Here is a 21,458-nt window from a genome sequence, read left to right on the forward strand (position 1 = left end):
AGTCTGGCAGCACCTATGCTGTGAAATTTTCTGCCTTTTACGTTAGGCTGTACTGTTTTAGACCCCACCTAAAAAGCTTTTCCTCCTCTCCAACAAGCCGATACTGACACATAATTTGGTTATGTATACTTGCTTTCAATATTTGTTGATTTTATTGTGTGTTATTATTTAACTTATTTTTACTGACTTTTCAGGTTGACCAAAAAAGTGTGAGAAATCTAAACAAACTAGCTATTATAAGGATCTCTCCTGCCCCTTCATGCAGAGTAGAAACTACCGTACATGTTTGCTATCCACAAACAGCTGAATTGTCACTGTATTTTTTTCTTTTAAAAAACCATATACTGTATAAAGAGTTATGTTTACATAGGCTAAGGTTTACAGACATTAAGTGTATGTGAAATACACTGTGTATTATTAATAATTGTTTTAAATTGTTTTGTATACACTACTTTAGAGGTGTTGCTTTTAAATTAAGTGGTTTATAATTTTTTTCAATATAAATAAATCAGCAGTCTGAACTACTCTACAGGCCAGCATAAGAAATCAGACAAAACATTTTAATATAGCGAGAGGAACACTTTTTAACAATTTAAAATACTGAACCCATCAAGACCTATTCAAACACTGGTAAAGAAGAAAGTAAAATAATCTCTCTCAGGGTAGGTGGGAGTTACCACCAAATATAATATGATAACAACAACAGAAACAACAACTGGATAATATATTGATCAGGCCAGCAGTGTTAAAAGTGTTAGATGTATTTTACTTAAAGAATTTTTCCTGGTTCTGGTATGGGAAATATGTGTGAAGAAGCAAATTTCCACATGGTTTCATTATTGAAATGGCATTTACAGCAAGTAAAGAAGTTTTTTTTTCTTTTAAAAAACCACATACTGTATAGAGACTTATAGCCGCAGAAACCCTGTGGGACATTCGGTTTCCAAAAGAACGTTCGAAAACCGGAACACTCACTTCCAGTTTTCGATTGTTCAGGAGCCAAAACATACGAGTTCCAGGGCGTTCAAGAATCAAGGTAGGACTATATCGGCTTTCTATTCCTCTTCGTCCTGTCCTACGAGGTGAATGGTTGGGAGACATAATACAGATCTCTGTGTGTGCAAATGCAGGTTTCCAAATTGGGCCTTCTATGGACTTCCATGAGAAGAGGAAAAGAACAATGACTATTTTCGCAGTAGCAATGTATCACACGTGACCAAGTCTAGTGGATAGAAATAGCACCCCAAGGAAAAGGCAACATTACCTCACTTTCTCTAGGGCATAAAATGCCTTCTTTGACAAAAGTGTTAGAAGTTGATCTTTTCTGGACCGAGAGCACTTCATAAAATCAAGTCAGAATTAGGCAGGTGTTCTTGAAATGTGGAGGATTGCAGATCTGTTTGTCAATTTTCATGGGAATGGGAAAATGAGAAGCCCGGAGAAACTGAAATTGACAGACTCGCCCATCCCTACAAGGATTCTCTGGCAACCTAAAGGTGCCAGCCTCAAGCAGCCCTGGCCAGCGGAGAAACGCTGTTGAAACAATTTGCTAATCTCCTCTTTTGCAAAGGGTGGCAAAGTGTGCTTCCCTATTTCATGATAATTGGATGAGGAAATGTGGGTGGGAGCACAATTTATTTCAGAGTTTGAGGAATTATTTACCAATTAAGGAGAGGAGCCGAGGATATTGTAAGCTACATTACCCTGGTGTGAACATTCCCTTTATTATATTATTTATACATGTGAAATGGTGGCTTTTATGAACTAAAAGGTTAATCACTTGAATGGGATTGCTTAGCAGCTCTTTACCATCCCACATACACACACAGAGGCAAATTGGTTAATTTTATGTGAAGAAAATAACCTGGCAATTTTTCTAGCACTTATCTGCACAGCACAGTTTAATAATGATCACTGTGTCTGAAATGGAATAAAGAGTCCAGAACCACAGTTCCGCCGTGACGTGGGTCTCCCTTAGGAGGTACAAACAGTTGACTGATATACTTTTAGGTAACATATTTTTCAAAATCATCACCAATTTTGTAGGCATCGCCCCAAACCAGGAAATGGATCACCTAAAAAGAGGACAACCAATCTGTATGAATTTTGTATGTGCTAATTTATATGTATAGGAAATTACATACAAAAGGGTATATTATCAGGAGAAATTCATACTAAAATATTGATAAATTTCAAAGAGCAATACAGCAGCTCTCATCACAGGAGGAAGACTATGACCAGGTGACTTGTCTGCTATCTGGGTAATGGACAATTTCAAGCTCCTGCTGCTGTCTCATCTTAGATTCTTTATCTGTAAACTGATCTTGGGCCAATAATAGAGCAACTGTCCTTCTGTAAAGCGGGACTAGTGGACATTCTCTAATTTTATCTCATAAAAGGGTTCTCTGATTTGATTCTCAGCTAGAATAATAGTAAGTGCAGGACAACTGCATCTAGTGTTTGAGAAAGGCTGATGTTTTAGGAAGGAAGAAATGGAATCTGGAGCCTGGAATATAACATATATTCTGCTCAAAATATGCCATGGGATCCTTAATGACCACAAGTGGTCAGGGCCTCTGTTTTATGTCTCTTAGGAGATAGCTATGGCAGCCTTTATAGATTTGAGTACACTAACTGCGAACAAAAGCTGAAACTTTTAGATTTAATGAAGCTGAGGATCTAACAGCAAATAGCAACTATTGAACTTGTTATGGACAAACCTAGAGTTTGATTAAGTCCACTGAGCATTCCATACACCATATATATATATATATATATATATATATATATGCTGTAGTTTACATGTCTAGCTTGCTTCAAGATTAAAACAATCACTATATTTTCCCCCCTATAAGCACAAAAATATTAAAGAATTGTAGAAATGAAAGAGCCCTAATTGGTGGTTGTGATAAAAGGGGATGTGGATGTGCTATTATTAATGCTTAAAATTATATTGCAAGCACTGTACAGTTGTCATATGATTTTACTGACATTCCTAGTCTAAAAACTAGAAAAATATTTCACTGGCAGTCGTCAGTTCATCTGTTCTTCCTTCTTCCTCTGGATATCAGGAAAATGTCTTAATAAAACTGTTTAGGGGCAACTTTTCTCCTCCAGTTCACCTAAACAGAAAAGTTTACCCTGAGCAGTTTTTGTCAGTAAAACTCAACAATTTTGGGGTTCTATTTGTGTATCTGGTTGTTTGCTTCTGACTTTTTCAACAGCTGCCTTTAGCCCACATGGTGGCATTGAACTGTACTCCCCAGACTCTCTGACCCGAAAGAAGTTCTGGTCGCTGATTCAACAACTGCTTTTGATCCCCTCTATTATGAATCAGTAAATACCTACATTGCTCTAGCTTTCTCAAATGTAAACAAATAGTCTGGTCAAAATCTATGAATTTTGGCCTGGCGGGGGGGGGGGGAGGTGCTGAGCCCTGGATCTTTTGTGGCAGATCCTGGATCACCTGCTCCTTTCCCTCCCTTTTGCTAAACTGTAAAAATACATTTTAAAACTGTGTTTACAGACCAGACTCTGTTTGTTCTAGACTAGCTGGATTAAGGGGCAATGCTGGGCAGACTCCAGTCAGATAGCATCTTAATTTACTCAGAGGCACCTAAACATGTAAATTACCAGGTGCACATTTGTGCCATTGGCCTGCGTTCATAGATAGTGGGCTTTTACCTAGCAATGCCCTTGTTAAAAATGCAACAAGTTTCTCCTTTTATTCAGTGTTCTCTAAGGAATCAGGGATAGGGAACCTCCAGATCCTGCTGAACCACAGTTCTCATCATGCCTGGCCATTGGCCCTGCTGGCTGGGGCTGATAGGAGCTGGTGTCCAACAACATATGGAGTGTAATAGATTCCCCATCCATGCTCTAAAACATCATCATCTTTCTCACAGTGAGAAGTGTGACCAGCATAGGTTCCTGCCTTACATATATTTCAGACTCTGATTTACCTCAACTTGTCTAGGAGGTGAATCATTCTCCTGTAGCCTTGTGACCTGTTTTGGCTTCTAAAAAAGGCCTTCTCTGGGTTTTTGGAATTCTCTCTGGAGACAGCCTCTTCAGTTTTCCAGACATTGATTTCTATCTCTTGCTGAGCTGGGTCTAGGCCATACAGCCCGGAGGATTCTTATTTTGATTCTCAATTCTGCACTTTGCTCTGTTTGGACTCCCAATGCCATTTTCTCTTCTTTTATTCTTACAAATGATTTTCTATCTTGCCGATATTCCCTACAATAAGCTGTCTTCTGGGTTTTATTTTAAGCTTTTATTGCCCCCACAAATTAGTCCTATTGCTTGGTTCTAAATTTGTGAACCTTGTTCACAAGATTCCATAGAGGAAGGATACCACAGAGCAAAAAGAGTGGTTGGAAAGACTCTAAATGGATCAGGTCTGCTCCCCTGTGGTTGCTCTCCTTCCTCAGATGGCCTTTGCCCTAGGAAATGCCTACTGGAGTCTCCTTCAGGTAAGGGGGTGGAGCAAAATGGCCACTACTAATAGCGAGAGTGCCATTTTCTTGTGGTGAGGAGCCATCTCTTCCCATTACATTTGCTCGTGAGTTGGCACTGCAGTAGCAGTCAGTGGGCTTTGCACTTGATGTCCAGAAAACCTTGCCTCTTTTCATATTAATTGACTGGCTAACAGAATTGACAAATACTGTTCTCCTACAAAAAGATTGTGTTAATTTTCAGGTTTGCAAAATCCATTTACAGTATCATTTGAACATTTTGGAGCCTGATTCTTCACAGGAGAAGATGCAATCCACTTATGACACCATTCTCTCTCATTTTCAGTTTGGAATGTGGGTGTGAAAATCCATCAGCCTTGGATTTTAAAAATATTTTGCCATAACACCATTTTTATGCACTTCATCTGTCCTTTGACACATCACATGAACATAGTTATGTCAATACATCCCAAAGCACAAAATAAAAGGATACACAAACACACACACACATTTTAAAAATCAAAATAGTATGCTTCACTGTATTTAACTAGAGTCCCTAACACATACTAAAGAGGCATGGCTCTAAATTAAATTTCATTGTTAGCCCCCAGTAGATAAAATTCCCTTCAGTACTCTCTGCAGGTGCAAACTGATATCCATATGGCCCAATGAATGTGTAACACAGATTTCTCTGTTGTCGTCAGATTAACAGCACAGCCTTTGCATGGTTACCCTTTGGTGCTAAATTCTCCTTTCACTCAGGGGGTTAAAACAGCCTTGCGCTATCCAGATGTTCAGTGAAATGAAAGATTAGCAATTCTTGCCGCCACTGCTCTTTCCGCCCAACCCCCCCTTCTCCTTTTCTAAAACTGATATTTTCTTTAGGAGCCTGTTCGGAGTGAGTTGGAGCAATTTCTTCCCTGAGGTATATCAATCAATAGGCTGCTCTGGAAGAGGAGCAAAATGTTGAACAAGTAGACCAGAGCGCTATGAATTTGTTTACAGGGAATGACTTTCCACTGAATGAAGTATGCATCCCAGGGTTTCACTTTACCCTCTAAAACAGTGGCAATCTTTTCTGCTAAACAGACAAGGCGCATACTTTTTTCCAGAAGCATTCTTATTAATTTTCGTGCAAAACTGTACCTATTTACTTCAAACTGTGCATTAAGCGAGAGGGATAGGTATTAGAAATATGTCAATATAAAATTCCCACTTGCCATAAACAATGGCTTCCCAGGGGAGAAATGAGAAAGGTAGCCAAAATGGATGCCACTCAATGAATGCCAATTTAAAATCTACCAGACCTGTCTTTCGTATACATAGGCATGCTCAGGTCCCTGCTGTTCCAAGAACCGTTCAAGCATAGAATAAGTAGCATTCCAATGAGACAAACCTTCTGTCTCAGCTGATGTTTAACAAGCTGTTTTGTTGCTGTGACTGGTTCTCAGGGTTTGGTAAGAAGGCCTCACAAGAAAGACTCAGGTTGTTGCTAATGGGGATGGGTGAGAAATTAGTTCAGTTTGCATGTTAATGAGAACCTTAAAAAAATTCACATTTCCTGAACCAAAATGAGAACCGAAATACAACTCTCCTTTGAAATATTTTGCCAAAGAATGGGTAGAAAAATATGTGATTTATTATTGAAAATTATATACGAAAAAGGCTCCTTGGGGGAAATTACATGGGAAAATGCTTATATTGGAAGAAATATTCTCAAAAATGCATACAAATTTTCATCAGACTTTTTGTTTAATTGCAAGCATAGGAAGAAGTGGGGTCAACTGGAAATTAGAGAAACTGAAACAAACCAAAGCTAAAAGAGTTACCAATCCCTAGTTACTAAGAGTTTCTCTGTTTATTTAAAATATTTAGGTCCCACCCTTCATTGTTACCCAGGGCAAGTTATATGACATAATAAATCATAACAATACAATAAAAGTAGATAAGATTAATAATATAACGATTGAATGCACCACCATTAATCAAAATAGTCCATGTGGGGCAAGATAATTCAGGAACAGGCAGCTTCATATGTATTCAGTTTGGAAAATTGGTGTTAGCCCATCATTTTCCTTATTACAGAACAAGAATTAAGATTTACATACAAAAGAGGCTTGCCCAGTGGTGCAGAGCCTCAGCAGCAGTGCCCTGGCAACATTACTGCTGCTTACCTGAGGGAAAGGTGAGAGGCAAGGAGGTGGAGAGGTCCAGATTTCATCAAACTTGAATATAAAATGTTTCTTTAAAATCCTGAATATATTTCTCCAATTTTGATTATGTTCCAAATGTTGTTTTTGGCTTAGAGCACAGCACATCAAGAACACACTGGACAGCAGAAGCTATCCAGGGACAGTCGTACTCAGCATAGATCCATTGACAATAATGGACATCACTTAGGTCCATTAATTTCACTGTGGCTACTCTGATTAGTTGGATACAACCCTGTATTGCCTATCCTCCTTAGGCCTTATGAGGCTTATAGTATTTGTAGGAAATTCATCACCATCATCGCAGACACATACACACTTGCATTTTGTGTCTGTCTTGACACTCAGTTTACAGCCTGGGGCTTGCATCACTTAGTTGAGGCATCTTGGGCTATTTAATATTCAAATATTTTGCCTCAGAGGACATCAATGGGAATTGTTGTCTAGCAGGAAAAAGCTGAAGCACCACACCAAGCAAGGATGCGGCCTAGAGATGCTTCCTAAATAATTCTGGCACCATAGGACCACCATGCTATATCTCTTCCAGATGTCAGCCATGAATGGGGTTTTTAGTTTTACTGTCTATTAAGCAGAGTGTAAGTATTGTACATACATAAATTTTAGGGGTGGACCTGCTCAATGATTGTATCAGATCGTGGTGTGGACCATGTCAGTCAATATGTGTATGGTTGGTTCTGCCTTGCAGCAGTGGGATATTTGATCTACAACATGGGTAGGCAAACTAAGGCCCGGGGGCCAGATCCGGCCCACGGATGGTCCGGGAATCAGCGTGTTTTTACATGAGTAGAATGTGTGCTTTTATTTAAAATGCATCTCTGGGTTATTTGTGGGGCATAGGAATTCATTCATTTCCCCCCCAAAAAATTTAGCCTGCCCCCGCCCAAGGTCTGAGGGACAGTCAACCGGCCCCCTGCTGAAAAAGTTTGCTGACCCCTGATCTACAACAACAGTGTGATTTTATAATTTGGAACCAATTGTTTATCACAGAAGCTTTGAAGCGGATTTACCTATTTTATCACTGTCACAATGTTTTAAGTGAATCTGGCAAATGGACCATTCTGCATAAGGCAGTTAAGTTTGCAGCCAATTTTTTCTTTCATATTATTATTTTGATTGATTTTTTTCAAACTCAACTGAGTGTAATTGCATCTTTCTTTTATTTATTTATTTTTGCCTTGTTTATTCCATCACATTTTCCTCATTTAACTGTTGGTGTTGACAACAGCAAGATTCATTTATTTAATTTTTAATTTTTGTTGAATGTCCATTTCTTGGACTAATCAAAACTGGCCACAGGATGTCACTATTACTCTACAAACATACAGCAAGTGATCTGTTTGTTTATTAAAGGGCAAGTCTGAACAATCTCTGGACACAGTTTCCTGCACAAGCTCTGTTAAAATAATGCGGACTCTGCAAGAGAACCGCTGTTTCCTTACTAGGTTCCCATTCAATTGAATTTATACTGGAGAGACATCTAATGGAGTCTATGTTCTCTCCTTCACCAGTTAGTTAGTTTGCATTCATTCATCACCAACATTAGCATGGCTTTTCAAGAAATCACCAGTGGACACATGATGTTATGCAGTCACATCGAGGCTGCTTTACATTGCTTCAGAGGGCACCTAGCTGCTACACTGTGCAAACTGACCCTGTAGCAGCTACGGATGAGCAGATCATTTTATCTATGTTCTCTTTCCCTTTTGCATGTTTTCCTTCTAAAACCCATTGTATCCTGTTGCTGCATTAATCTGACACTGATTAGTGACTGATCATCTCTCTTATCAAAGTAACATTTGTGAGGTAAAACAATACTCCCTCCCCGCCCCGCCCCAAATAAATCTGTCAGCATAGTTTCTTCCAGTTACATGGGCCTGAAACTGGGTTGGTCACTAGTCCCACCTTGGGACCTACCTACCTACCACCTTGGTATCTACCTACCTACCTATTCATGATAACTATAGTAAAATTATTAGCCATCCTGACTCAGTAATAAGTAATTTTTATTGAAAAATACCTTAGTTGTATGCAAAATAGCCCAAAATACAAAATGTAAGCAAAAAGGGCAAAACACAAACACAACATATTCCATGTGAAATGAAAATCAAATCCACAAGAGCTGAAGTTCAATATTTTCCTCAAACATTTTAACTAATTGTAAAAGTAATTGTCGTCATTATCTTCCTCAAGGATGGAATCAAAGCAATCTTTGTCTTCATCTGCTTGGTTGTCACAATGTTGTACATGATGTGTTGCTGTGTGCATCAAGCTATTCTTCGTACAAGATCATGTGTGTGCTGCACAAGATTGCTTCCGCTTGCAGGACAACAGCTTCAGACCTGACTCCAGTGTTGGTTTTCCAGTCATCTACTATGTGTCCCTGTTCCTAGAACAGGTTTCCATGGGAAAGTCCTTACTAAAAGCAATTTCCACATAGATAACACGGAAGATATAGTTGCAAACGGGGAGGGAGGAAATGGGTAGACGTGTGTTAGTTGGCATAAGTCACCAACATCCATAAACCATAAGTTCTCAATAATAGCCAATATATCATCAGGAAAGCAATGACAAACCTAGGCAGAGACATCACCTTGCCAACAAAGGTCTGTATAGTTAAAGCTATGGTTTTCCCAGTAGTGATGTATGGAAGTGAGAGCTGGACCATAAAGAAGGCTAATCGCTGAAGAATTGATGCTTTTGAATTATGGTACTAGAGGAGACTCTTGAGAGTCCCATGGACTGCAATAAGATCAAACCTATCCATTCTTAAGGAAATCAGCCCTGAGTGCTCACTGGAAGGACAGATCCTGAAGCTGAGGCTCCAATACTTTGGCCACCTCATGAGAAGAGAAGACTCCCTGGAAAAGACCCTGATGTTGGGAAAGATAGAGGGCACAAGGAGAAGGGGGTGACAGAGGATGAGATGGTTGGACAGTGTTCTCGAAGCTACCAGCATGAGTTTGACCAAACTGCGGGAGGCAGTGGAAGACAGGAGTGCCTGGCGTGATCTGGTCCATGGGCTCACGAAGAGTTGGACACGACTAAACGGCAACAAATCATCAGGAAAGATGATGTGTTTGCCCAAAACAGTCTGGCAGGCCAAACCCTGAAGCCTGGCAGGTCTAGGTAGACCCACAGATTGGAGGTTCCCCACTACTATTCTGTACCATCATTAATCTGTATACCAGTCCTCACCCACTTGATGATACCTGTTCCTGTTTGTCACTACACACACCTCTAGCAACATAGTCATGCACTTGCCTCTTTTCTGCATTTGCTTATGTGCCCTTACTACTCACTGGGAAACACTAATTTACGAACAAAATCAATCCAGCTACAAGAACCCCAGAATACATATGCATAATTGTAAAATTGCAAATGCCAGGGGAGGGCAACATAGACAAGCATTGTCTATGTAAGTGAAGAAGTCCCAAGGATTTCAGCTCATATGCATGGAAGTCATACATGATGCTTGCATGTTATATCCTAAACTGACTTGCCATTCCATGGCAGAGCAACATCCCAACTTGCTTGCCAAGCTCACTAGACAGGTTAAATGCCATAGGAATCATTTTACTCTTTATCCACTAGATGGTACCCTCACCTTATCATTTTCATTTTGTCAACTGCACTGGGGCACTTTTATTAATTTCCACAGTCCATTTCAGTAAACCCTCTTCCTTTTCCATTAACTCCCCTGGAAGATACCTGCTTGCACTGTTTCCACTTGGTCTTGATGGAAGGAGTGAAAAATACCACTGCTTCAAGCCCACGTCATCAAATCTGTAGACACACTTTACAGGTGTACAGGGATGTTCTGTTAGTATAACAAGTGGCAACGTGTGGTGCAGTGCCTTTTGTTATATAGGGTGTTGTTGTTTTTTAATTGAAGGAGCCTTTGTTGAAGCATACAGACATTAACACATTTGAACTGGCCACTGAATGAAGACAAGGAATGGGGCTGTGGTTATTGACAGGGCAGGTGAGAATGTGATCCTCTCTTTAATCATTATCTGAGGCCCTTCTTCATGTGAGATCTGGAGGGTGGCAACAAGAGAACAGGCCATTTTTGTAGTGGCTCCCCATTTGTGGAATGCTCTGCCCAGGAAGATTTGTCTGGCGCCTTCATTATATATATTTTGGGCGTCAGACGAAAACGTACCTCTTCAACCAGGCTGATTAATATCCTACAGCCTTTTAAATATATCTGTGGGAAGGGAGGAGGTTTTTGTTTTGTTGTTTTGGTTTAATTATTTAGTGTGTTTATCTTGTATTTTATTCTGTGATCCACCCTGACACCTCTTGATGAAGGGTGGTACAGTATATAAATTTAATAAATAATATTTCTGTCCCAAACCAAAATTCCTGCCAGATTAATGACAGTACCTGAAATAGGCAGATCTGCAGCAGGTGCCGTTTGTGGGCCACAGCCGTAAAACTCTTGCCCCAGATGCAGTAACTCTCCAAAACAATCTTGCTGAGACCATGGGGATAAAAGGGTGACAGAGAAATGTGCACCTATAACCACAATAGGATCAGGCTGAAAATACACAGTGGGTGGTTTCCAGGTATGAAAAGGAGAGACTCCTGTCGCCACTGCTAGCCTGAACACATCTTGAGAACACACAGGGAAGGTCTGCTTTTTCACACAAGCCAAGAATAGTGTGGCGAGGAAGTAAGTTGCCTTCACACCAGACTATTTGTCCACGTTGCCTTCTAATCTGTCTGGCGGGTCAGTGTCTCGGAGCTGGAGATGCTAGAGAGGGACTGATTCTTCGGTCCATTTAGATGCCAAGCATATGCTTTACCACTGAGCTATGGTCCCACCCAAAGGAAGAGTGAGTGGCGCTGAATATTCATTGGTGAATCTTTGCTAACAGACACCAGCACCGATGTAAACAGTCAAGCGGGCATTGGCTTGGATAGCTATCATCCTCATCATCTGGTTTCTTTTGGCAGGGAACATGGAATAGCATCTGTTCCCTTATCATGGAGGATGAGGCCATCAATAGCTCCAAGCCACAATAGCTATTTTCTGCATCCGCTATCAGAGGCAGTACGACTCTGAATGCTCATTCCTGGGAAGCATAAGTGAGGAAAGGACCACAGCACTCAGGTCCTGCTTTCAGGCTTCCCATAGGCGTCTGGCTGACCACAGTGGCCACATCTGCACCATACAATTGCAGCGCATGGCTTCCCCCAAAGAACCCTGGGGTGTGCACGTGACCTAGAAAAACAGGGTGCTTTACTAGATGGGCCATTGGCCTGATCCAGCAGGCTCTTCTTGTGTTCTGATCTGGGTGGAATCTACACACACATTAAAAAACGTTCTAAAAATGCTTTCTAAAAAAGTGCTTTAAAAAATACATTGAATTGCCCATAAGGCTCACCATCGCCATCTAGTGTCACATTGTATATTTCACTTAAAACAAACTTAAAACATTTTATTTGCAGCTGTATAGCTGAGTCCCAGGCTTCAGTACAGGATATCTGCATGAGATTAGGAGAAATGAACAACTAGCAGAAAGCAAAACATCAAATGTGCTACAGAAAGTCCTCATTTATTGCATTATTTTAAAAATATATATATTTCATTTTTTTTATTTCAGAAGATTTATACATCACTTGACCGGGGGGGGAGCCTTTGCTTTGCTATATATATCATATATGTACCATGTAAGGAATCACACAATTAACATATTACCTGGTTTGGCTATTAGACTTTTGATTATCAATAAATCTATGTTCTCCTATTAAAATGGACTAATCTGCAAGGTATGTTGGGTATAGATGCAATGAATTAGGTAAAGGACAAATGACCTTCATAACCTTTCTAAACTTCACAACTCTTTAGTTTAAATTTGCATCATAAATTTGCTCCTTTTGCTACTAGACCAGTTTAGATAGCTAGAATAGGGTGGTTCTTTGGTTTAGCTTGGCTCTCTGAGAGGGGGCAGGAAAAACCCTTTTAAAAAGTTCAGTTGCTATGAATATGCTGGATGTTGATCCAGTACAACCGTTTTGTCCTGAGCTTTACAGAGCAGCTGAAAACACCTCTGTAGTTTCAGCATCCAATTTGTGTGATACATGGTTGTTAATTGAACATTTAGGAAAGTTATTAAAAACACTCATTCTGTGCTGCATATGCCATTTTTATATTATTATTCTAAGGGGAACTAAGCATGCTAATGCAACACAAAAGCCCTTCAGAGTTCTAACAAGAGTACTTTTCTTCCTTGGCACGTCTCATAGATTGCCGTTTAAATGAAAAATAAGTGCAATATTTAATATGGAGTTCTTCAATTTAAACTTGGGCTTGGTCGATTTGCAGGGATCCAGAACAAACTATTTCTACTTGTGCTTTTAGCCTGCCCTGTATCATGGTCTCGGGGCACTTATTTTGCCAGTAAGTACAGACATTCTTGTCACTGAAAGGTTCTTAGCTTGCCAGCACATGTAGTGAAAGCCTGAGTGTGTGAATAGGAGATGTGACTGTCTGTATCAAGGGTGGGGAACCTCAAGAGGAGTGTGGCCCTCTCTATTTGGCCCTTGGGACTCAGTCCAGACACCTGCTGAGTCCACATCTTTCCATTTCCCATCCCTCCTCAAGTGCTTTTGTTTAGCTGAAGTGTGTGCTTGAAACTGTGGTGTTGCTTTTTGCTTAGAATCATAGAATCATAGAATCATAGAGTTGGAAGAGACCACAAGGGTCATCGAGTCCAACCCCCTGCCAAGCAGGAAACACCATCAGAGCACTCCTGACATATGGTTGTCAAGCCTCTGCTTAAAGACCTCCAAAGAAGGAGACTCCACCACACTCCTTGGCAGCAAATTCCACTGTCGAACAGCTCTTACTGTCAGGAAGTTCTTCCTAATGTTTAGGTGGAATCTTCTTTCTTGTAGTTTGGATCCATTGCTCCGTGTCCGCTTCTCTGGAGCAGCAGAAAACAACCTTTCTCCCTCCTCTATGTGACATCCTTTTATATATTGGAACATGGCTATCATATCCCCCCTTAACCTCCTCTTCTCCAGGCTAAACATGCCCAGCTCCCTTAGCCGATCCTCATAAGGCATTGTTTCCAGGCCTTTGACCATTTTGGTTGCCCTCCTCTGTACACGTTCTAGTTTGTCAGTGTCCTTCTTGAACTGTGGTGCCCAGAACTGGACACAGTACTCCAGGTGAGGTCTGACCAGAGCAGAATACAGTGGCACTATAACTTCCCTTGATCTAGACGCTATACTCCTATTGATGCAGCCCAGAATTGCATTGGCTTTTTTAGCTGCCGCGTCACACTGTTGGCTCATGTTAAGTTTGTGGTCAACCAAGACTCCTAGATCCTTTTCACATGTACTGCTCTCAAGCCAGGTGTCACCCATCTTGTATTTGTGCCTCTCATTTTTTTTGCCCAAGTGCAATACTTTACATTTCTCCCTGTTAAAATTCATCTTGTTTGTTTTGGCCCAGTTCTCTAATCTGTCAAGGTCGTTTTGAAGTGTGATCCTGTCTTCTGGGGTGTTAGCCACCCCTCCCAGTTTGGTGTCATCTGCAAATTTGATCAGGATGCCCTTGAGTCCATCATCCAAGTCGTTGATAAAGATGTTGAATAAGACCGGGCCCAAGACAGAACCCTGTGGCACCCCACTAGTCACTCTTCTCCAGGATGAAGAGGAACCATTGATGAGCACCCTTTGGGTCCGGTCAGTCAGCCAGTTACAAATCCACTGAGTGGTAGCATAGTCAAGACCGCATTTTACCAGCTTCTTTACAAGAATATCATGGGGCACCTTGTCAAATGCCTTGCTGAAATCAAGGTAGACTACATCCACTGCGTTCCCTTCATCTACCAGGCTTGTAATTCTGTCAAAAAATGAGATCAGGTTAGTCTGACATGACTTATTTTTCAGAAATCCATGCTGACTATTGGTGATCACAGCATTCCTTTCTAGGTGCTCACAGATTGTTTGCTTAATGATCTGCTCCAGAATCTTCCCTGGTATTGATGTTAGACTGACTGGGCGGTAATTATTTGGGTCCTCTCTTTTCCCCTTTTTGAAAATAGGGACAACATTTGCCCTCCTCCAGTCTGCCGGGACTTCCCCTGTTCTCCAGGAATTCTCAAAGATGACTGCCAGTGGTTCTGAGATCACATCTGCCAGTTCTTTTAATACTCTTGGATGCAGTTCATCTGGCCCTGGAGACTTGAATACATCTAAACTAGCCAAGTATTCTTGTACTATCTCCTTAGTTATTCTGGGCTGTGTTTCCTCTGCTGAATCATTTCCTCCAAATTCTTCAGGTCGGGCATTGTTTTCTTTATCGGAGAAGACTGAGGCAAAGAAGGCATTGAGGAGTTCAGCCCTTTCTGTGTCCCCTGTTTGCATTTCACCATCTTCTCCTCTGAGTGACCCCACTGTTTCTTTGTTCTTCCTTTTGCTACGAACATACCCATAGAAGCCTTTTTTGTTGCTTTTAACCTCTCTAGCAAGCCTGAGTTCATTCTGTGCTTTAGCTTTTCTGACTTTGTGTCTACACGTGCTGGCTATTTGTTTGAATTCCTCTTTGGTGGTTTCCCCCCTTTTCCATTTTTTGTACACATCCTTTTTTAATCTTAACTCAGTTAAAAGTTCTTTAGATAGCCACCCTGGCTTCTTTAGGCACCTTCCATGTTTCCGTCTCATTGGTATTGCCTGAAGTTGTGCTTTTACTATCTCCCTCTTAACAAACTCCCAGCCATCATGAACTCCCTTTCCTTTTAGTATTACTGTCCATGGGATCTCACCCAGCACTTCCCTAAGTTTTATGAAGTCGGCTTTCTTAAAGTCAAGAAATTGAGTCCTAGTATGCTTGGCTGCTCCTTTCCGTTGTATAGTAAACTTCAGAAGAGCATGATCACTTGCGCCTAATGATCCTTCCACTTCTACCCCATTAACCAGGTCATCGACATTGGTTAGGACCAGATCTAAAATGGCTGTTCCTCTTGTTGCTTCTCCCACTTTCTGGACAATGAAGTTGTCTGCAAGGCCAGTGAGGAATCTGTTTGACCTTATGCTCTTGGCTGAGTTTGACATCCAACAAATATCTGGGTAATTGAAGTCCCCCATTACTACTATCTCCCTTCCTTTTGCATGCTTGGCCATCTGTTCCAGGAAGGCATCATCTATGTCCTCCGTTTGGCTTGGGGATCTATAGTAAACTCCCACAATGAGGTCACTATTATTCTTCTCTCCCTTAATTTTGACCCAAATGCTCTCACTTTGGCTTTGAGGTTCTAAATCTTGGATCTCTTCACAGGTATACACATCCCTGACATATAACGCCACTCCTCCTCCTTTCTTGTCTGGTCTGTTTCTCTGAAATAGATTGTATCCCTCCATTTTTACATTCCAATCGTGGGACTTATCCCACCAGGTTTCAGTGATGCCTATTATGTCATATTTAGTTTGCTGTACCAAGAGCTCAAGCTCATCTTGTTTATTTCCCATGCTTTGTGCATTAGTGTACAGACATTGAAGTCCATTAGTCATTCCCCCGTGTCTCTTATTTAAGGATTTTTTCCTCCCACCACTAGGTCTGCTTGCTGTTTGCTCCATTTGGTCTATGACATTTGGATGATCATCTTCATCAATTAATAGACTCCTTCCTTCAGGAGCACTGTCTCCCTCCCCCACATTAGTCAGTTTAAAGCCCTCCTGATGAGGTTTCTTAGTTTTTTGGCAAAAACATTCCTCCCAACCGTTGTGAGGTGCAGCCCATCGCTTGCCAGAAGTCCATCCTCAAGAAACTGCAGTCCGTGATCTAAGAATCCAAACCGTTCCTGTTTACACCATTTGCGAAGCCAGCTGTTTACTTCCACTATTTTCCTCTCTCTCCCTGGGCCACGTCGTTCAACTGGGAGGACAGATGAGATGACGATTTGTGCATTTAATTGCTTCAATTTCCTGCCCAGAGCCTCGTAGTCTCTTTTGATCTTCTGGAGGCTATTGCTTGCAGTGTCATTGGTTCCCACATGAACCAAGAGGAAGGGGTATTTGTCAGTGGGTTTTATGATTCCTTGCAGTCGTTCAGTTACATCTTGGATCTTAGCCCCGGGGAGACAGCACACTTCCCGAGACATCTTGTCAGGCCCACAGATCACTGCTTCTGTTCCCCTCAGTAGGGAATCCCCTATCACCACTACACGCCTTCTCTTAGGTTTGGTCAGGGTTCTTCCGTGAGCGGTCCGTTCCAAGGTCGCCTGCACATTCCCTGAGGACTGACTTTGCTGCTCATCTTCATATACGTGATCGACTGTAATGAGGGAGAGATCCTCAAATGGAGTCTGCTCTTCGTCTTCCATGCTAGGGGAGAGGACCTCAAAGCGATTGTGTATTTCTAGACAATCAGAGTGAACCCTGGGCCTCCTACTTCTTTGAGTCACGTTTCTCCACATATCGGGCTCCTGTGTTGGTGAACTAGCCTCCTTCTCAGGGGAATCCCCTGTCTCCTCCTTGGTGGAGACGGTGTGCTCTGTTGCTTCCAAGAAGAGCTCCAGCTCTCTAATTCTTTGGAGCGTAGCTACACGTTCCTCCAGTTGCTGGATTTTGTCTTTTAGGAGGGCAATCAACATGCAATTGCTGCACGTAAAGCTGCCTGCAACCTTTGGCAAGATGGCAAACATTGCGCAGGAACCGCAGGCGACTGCAGCTGTTCCCTCCCCCTCCATCTTGAGAATGTGTCGTTGGGCTTGCCTGAGTGGGCAATGTTCTGGCTTTAATGTGGCTGGAATATAGCTTACTGTACCAAAGTAGGAATCACTGTTGTCGCTCCTCCAGCGTTGTTGTTGTTGTTGTTATACGCCACCCATCTGGCTGGGTTTCCCCACTCTGGCGGCTTGCAGCATATATAAAACATAGTAAAATATCAAACATTAAAAACTTCCCGATACAAGGCTACCTTCAGATGTCTTTACCTTTACCCTTTAGGACTGGTGTTATATGGTCTCGGCAGCCACTCCCAGTCCCCAGTCTAGCTGCCGCACTCTGGATTAGTTGTAGTTTCTGAATCACCTTCAAAGGTAGCCCCATGCGTAACCCAAGTGGAAGATAACCAGAGCATGCAACACTCTGGTGAGACAGTCTGCTTGCAGGTGAGGTCTCAGCCTGCATACCAGATGGAGCTGGTAGACAGCTGCCCTGGACACAGAATTGACCTGTGCCTCCATGGACAGCAGTGAGTCCAAAATGACTCCCAGGCTGCGCACCTGCTTCTTCAGGGGCACAGATGGATACCAGATGGAGCTGGTAGACAGCTGCCCTGGACACAGAATTGACCTGTGCCTCCATGGACAGCAGTGAGTCCAAAATGACTCCCAGGCTGCGCACCTGCTTCTTCAGGGGCACAGTTACCCCATTCAGGACCAGGGAGTCGCCCACACCAGGCCACCCCCTGTACCCCAAGAACAGTACTTCTGTCTTGTTAGGACTCAACCTCAATCTGTTGGCCGCCATCCATCCTCCAACCGCCTCCAGACACTCACACAGGACCCTCACTGGTTCTGATTTGAAGGAGAGGTAGAGCTGGGTATTATCTGCATACGGGTGAACACCTAGCCCAAACCCCTGAAGATCTCTTCCAGTGGCTTCATATAGATGTTGGAAAGCATGGGGGAGAGGATGGAGCCCTGAGGTACCCCACAAGTGAGAGCCCAGGGGTCTGAACACTCATCCCTCCAAACGTTTTACTCTGGCCCTGCCCACTTTTGCCTTTGGTCCCACCCACCAGTGGCATGTGGCCCCCAAAAGGGAATGTGGCCCTCTGGCCGAAAAAGCTCCTTACCCCTAAAAGCGCTACATGAAATGCCTGCTTTCCTTGGTGGAATTCTGTACAGTATGAAATGGTCCTAATGTCAGTAGAATGAAAAACAAAGGTGAGTGGACAATTAAGATTTGAATTTTATGTAAGAGACAAAATTAATGTGAATTGGAAATAATGGGGAGAAATTAATCTTTCTGCATGCATATGAGACTGAGCATTTTAATTAGGGTATCAAATACCAATCATTTGTTTCGTGCTTCTTTTTTATTAACTGGTTAATCAGTTAATAAAAAAATTGACGCAAAAATGTTAACAGCACAAGGGAGAGGTGCTCTGAGAATACCTGATTAAGAAAATGATTTCTCATGACTCAATAGAAGTAGCAACTCCTTTGCTCATCAGTTGTACACAAGGCCGCTGAATTTGACCCAGCCAAGCACGTGAAACTAGGTATGTCTGAAGCTGAGCCAAAACAAATGCTTCCCAGTTTCACCACTTCATTCACTGGCTTTGAAGCTGGGTGGCATTTTAGTGATTTGGGATGATGCAAATGGAAGCAGGGTGTTCATCCCATTTGTTGGTGGTAGGGTTCATACCTCACCGATGCTCGGTTTTGGTTTTATTTGGTTTTGAAAATCTCCTTCCGTTCCCACTGAGAGAAGATGGAAGCAGTGCTTCCAGTTCCTGCCCTTACTCTGATTAGTCTTAAGGGAGAAACTCCCAGAGTGACAGTAGGAGCAAGTAGCAGTGCTTCCTTCCTGTCTGGATAGGAACTGGAGGAAGTTTGTAACAAAGAACAGCAGCAGCAAAAATGGTGCCCAGCAACTGCAGGGAGGGTTATTTTTGTTGCCATTAGGAGTATATGAACAGCAGATGGGGAAACAAAAAAGGTGAGCTTAGGGAGCATGATTTCAGGAAACCTTCCTAGCCACCTTCCCACCTGCTCAATTCAACCTAAAAAGTTACTTTTAAGAACTTTCAGTACAGGTCAGTTTCTGCTTGTACTGCCAACATCTATGTTTTTATACCAGCAAATACTGCAAATTGCTCATGCAGCCCCAACTAATTCTGTTCTAATTAGTCTTCCAACTCCAAATTGCTTAGTGCTAATGGTAGAACCTCCTAAAATAGGTGCTGGGGACCAATTCATAAATTAGCTTAGTGGCCTGAATGCCACAGCAAAGCCACTCGTCCATAGATGTGATAGTTGTTGTGACACCCTTTGTGTCAGCCTTTGTCCCACGCTTTAATTATCAGGATTTAAGAGAACAAATACATTATTAGGCAGTTTAGGGGAATATCCTCATTGTGTTTGTATAGAGAGCCAGACACAATGTCCCTGACTCTCATCAACCAGGTTTACAAGTCACATATTAATCAAAAGTTGACACTTACCAATGCACATAAGGCATTTATTTTAAAACATTTGTACCCTTCCCTTCTCTTCCCACTTGGGTGGAGGGGGGTAGTTTTTGCTGTGCAATATTTTCTTATTATTAAAAAAAAGGGGGGTGGGGGAGCTGTTGGCCAATGCTATAAGAGCTAATTTTCTTACTTTTATTTTTCCAATGTACTCTCCTTTTATTCTCCTTTTCAAAAACAAAATTATATATGTGTATACATGTATAAGAAGTGAACCCCATGTTATTCTGGTAGTCACGATGGTGCTATGATTCATGTGCCTTTAAAATATGAAAATGCACATGCTCAGAGCATTAAAAAAAATAGCAGAGCTGGCAAACTTAAAAAAATAATTGCAGATTAGTAATGTAGAAACATCCCCAGAGTTCTATGGGAAGAGGCCTTGATTGTTGAAGAACTCTGAGAATTGGAGCTCTGTGAAGGCAACTGGGATCTCATAACAACTTTCAGCACCCTTAACATAATACAGTTCCCAGGACTTGGGGGGGGGGGGAGCCTCGACTGTTTCAAGTGGTATGATACTACTTTAAACATACAATGCAGATTGAGCCTTAGCCTGCTTCTGGGTTTGCTAGCTGACTTAAGTTACAAGGCACCAGGGCTGGGGAACCTGTGACCCTCCATAAGTCATTGGGTTGCATTTCCCATCAGCCCTGACCAGCAGAGAAGCAGCAGTAGCTTCCAGCGAGATCTTGTGCACTCTGCAAGATTTCGCTGGAACCTGCTGTCGCAGGTGTTGCTGCACAACCTAAGTAATGGGGGCTTCTGTGGTGGGTAGTAGGGCAGTACCTTTTTGTTTCACCTCAGGTGGTGAGATGGGACAGGCTGTCCCTGTCTCTGACCCTTGATGGTGCTGGCTGGGACTGATGGGAGTTTGAGTTGCAGAATATATGGAGGGTCACCGGTTCTCTCCTTCAAGGGATGCTAGGAAGTACCAAAAGGGAACCTCGGCCAACTTCAGATCACAGAAGTAGTTAACAACTGCCAGCCTCTTATGTAGTTTAATTTATGTGTCTCATTTGCTTTTTAAAAACAAACAAACAATGGGGTTGTATCCAATGTTAGTTATTCTCAGAGTTGGCCTATTAAAATTAATGAACATGACTGACTTTAGGTCCGTTAATTTTGATGAGTCTGCCCTGAGTATAACTAATATTATATGCAACACAGTGGCAATGGCAAGTGTATAACTAATTGCGAGGGAGCCCAGTCTAGATTTTTATTATAATAATGAAATTATAAGAAATATTCTCTGTAACTGTAGTAAAAAGTTACCTTTACTGCTGGCGTCACAGCTGTTTCCCCACGTTTTTTGTTCTCCTTATAACAGTTGCCAGAAATACCTCTTTCCTATTTCCTCTGCTTCTTTTCTTACTTTCAACTAAATTGCAATCATTTGTCCTCCTGCCTTCGTATCCCCAGTGTCCCTTCTTCTTGCGTCATTGTGCAATGAAAAAAAAGACATTGCAACCAGTAAGGAGGATCCCTTGGAGCTCCTGATATCCAAACAATAATATACACTGTGAGAGAATGCATGGGATTCTGTGTAGTGTT

The 21,458-nt window shown here is 41.9% G+C and overlaps 2 protein-coding genes across 3 annotated transcripts in view; one reads left to right on the forward strand and one right to left on the reverse strand.

The window, feature by feature from the left end:
- Positions 1-21,458, reverse strand: part of RIOK3 (RIO kinase 3) — a 910,199-nt gene that overhangs the window by 445,961 nt on the left and 442,780 nt on the right. The gene's annotated exons all lie outside the window — the stretch shown is intronic.
- The window catches only part of OSBPL1A (oxysterol binding protein like 1A), a 154,461-nt gene that overhangs the window by 2,910 nt on the left and 130,093 nt on the right, over positions 1-21,458 (forward strand). The window lies entirely within an intron of this gene.

This window comes from Podarcis tiliguerta (assembly GCF_965153285.1).
Source record: "Podarcis tiliguerta genome assembly, chromosome: 7".
Classification (NCBI taxonomy): Eukaryota; Metazoa; Chordata; class Lepidosauria; order Squamata; family Lacertidae; genus Podarcis; species Podarcis tiliguerta.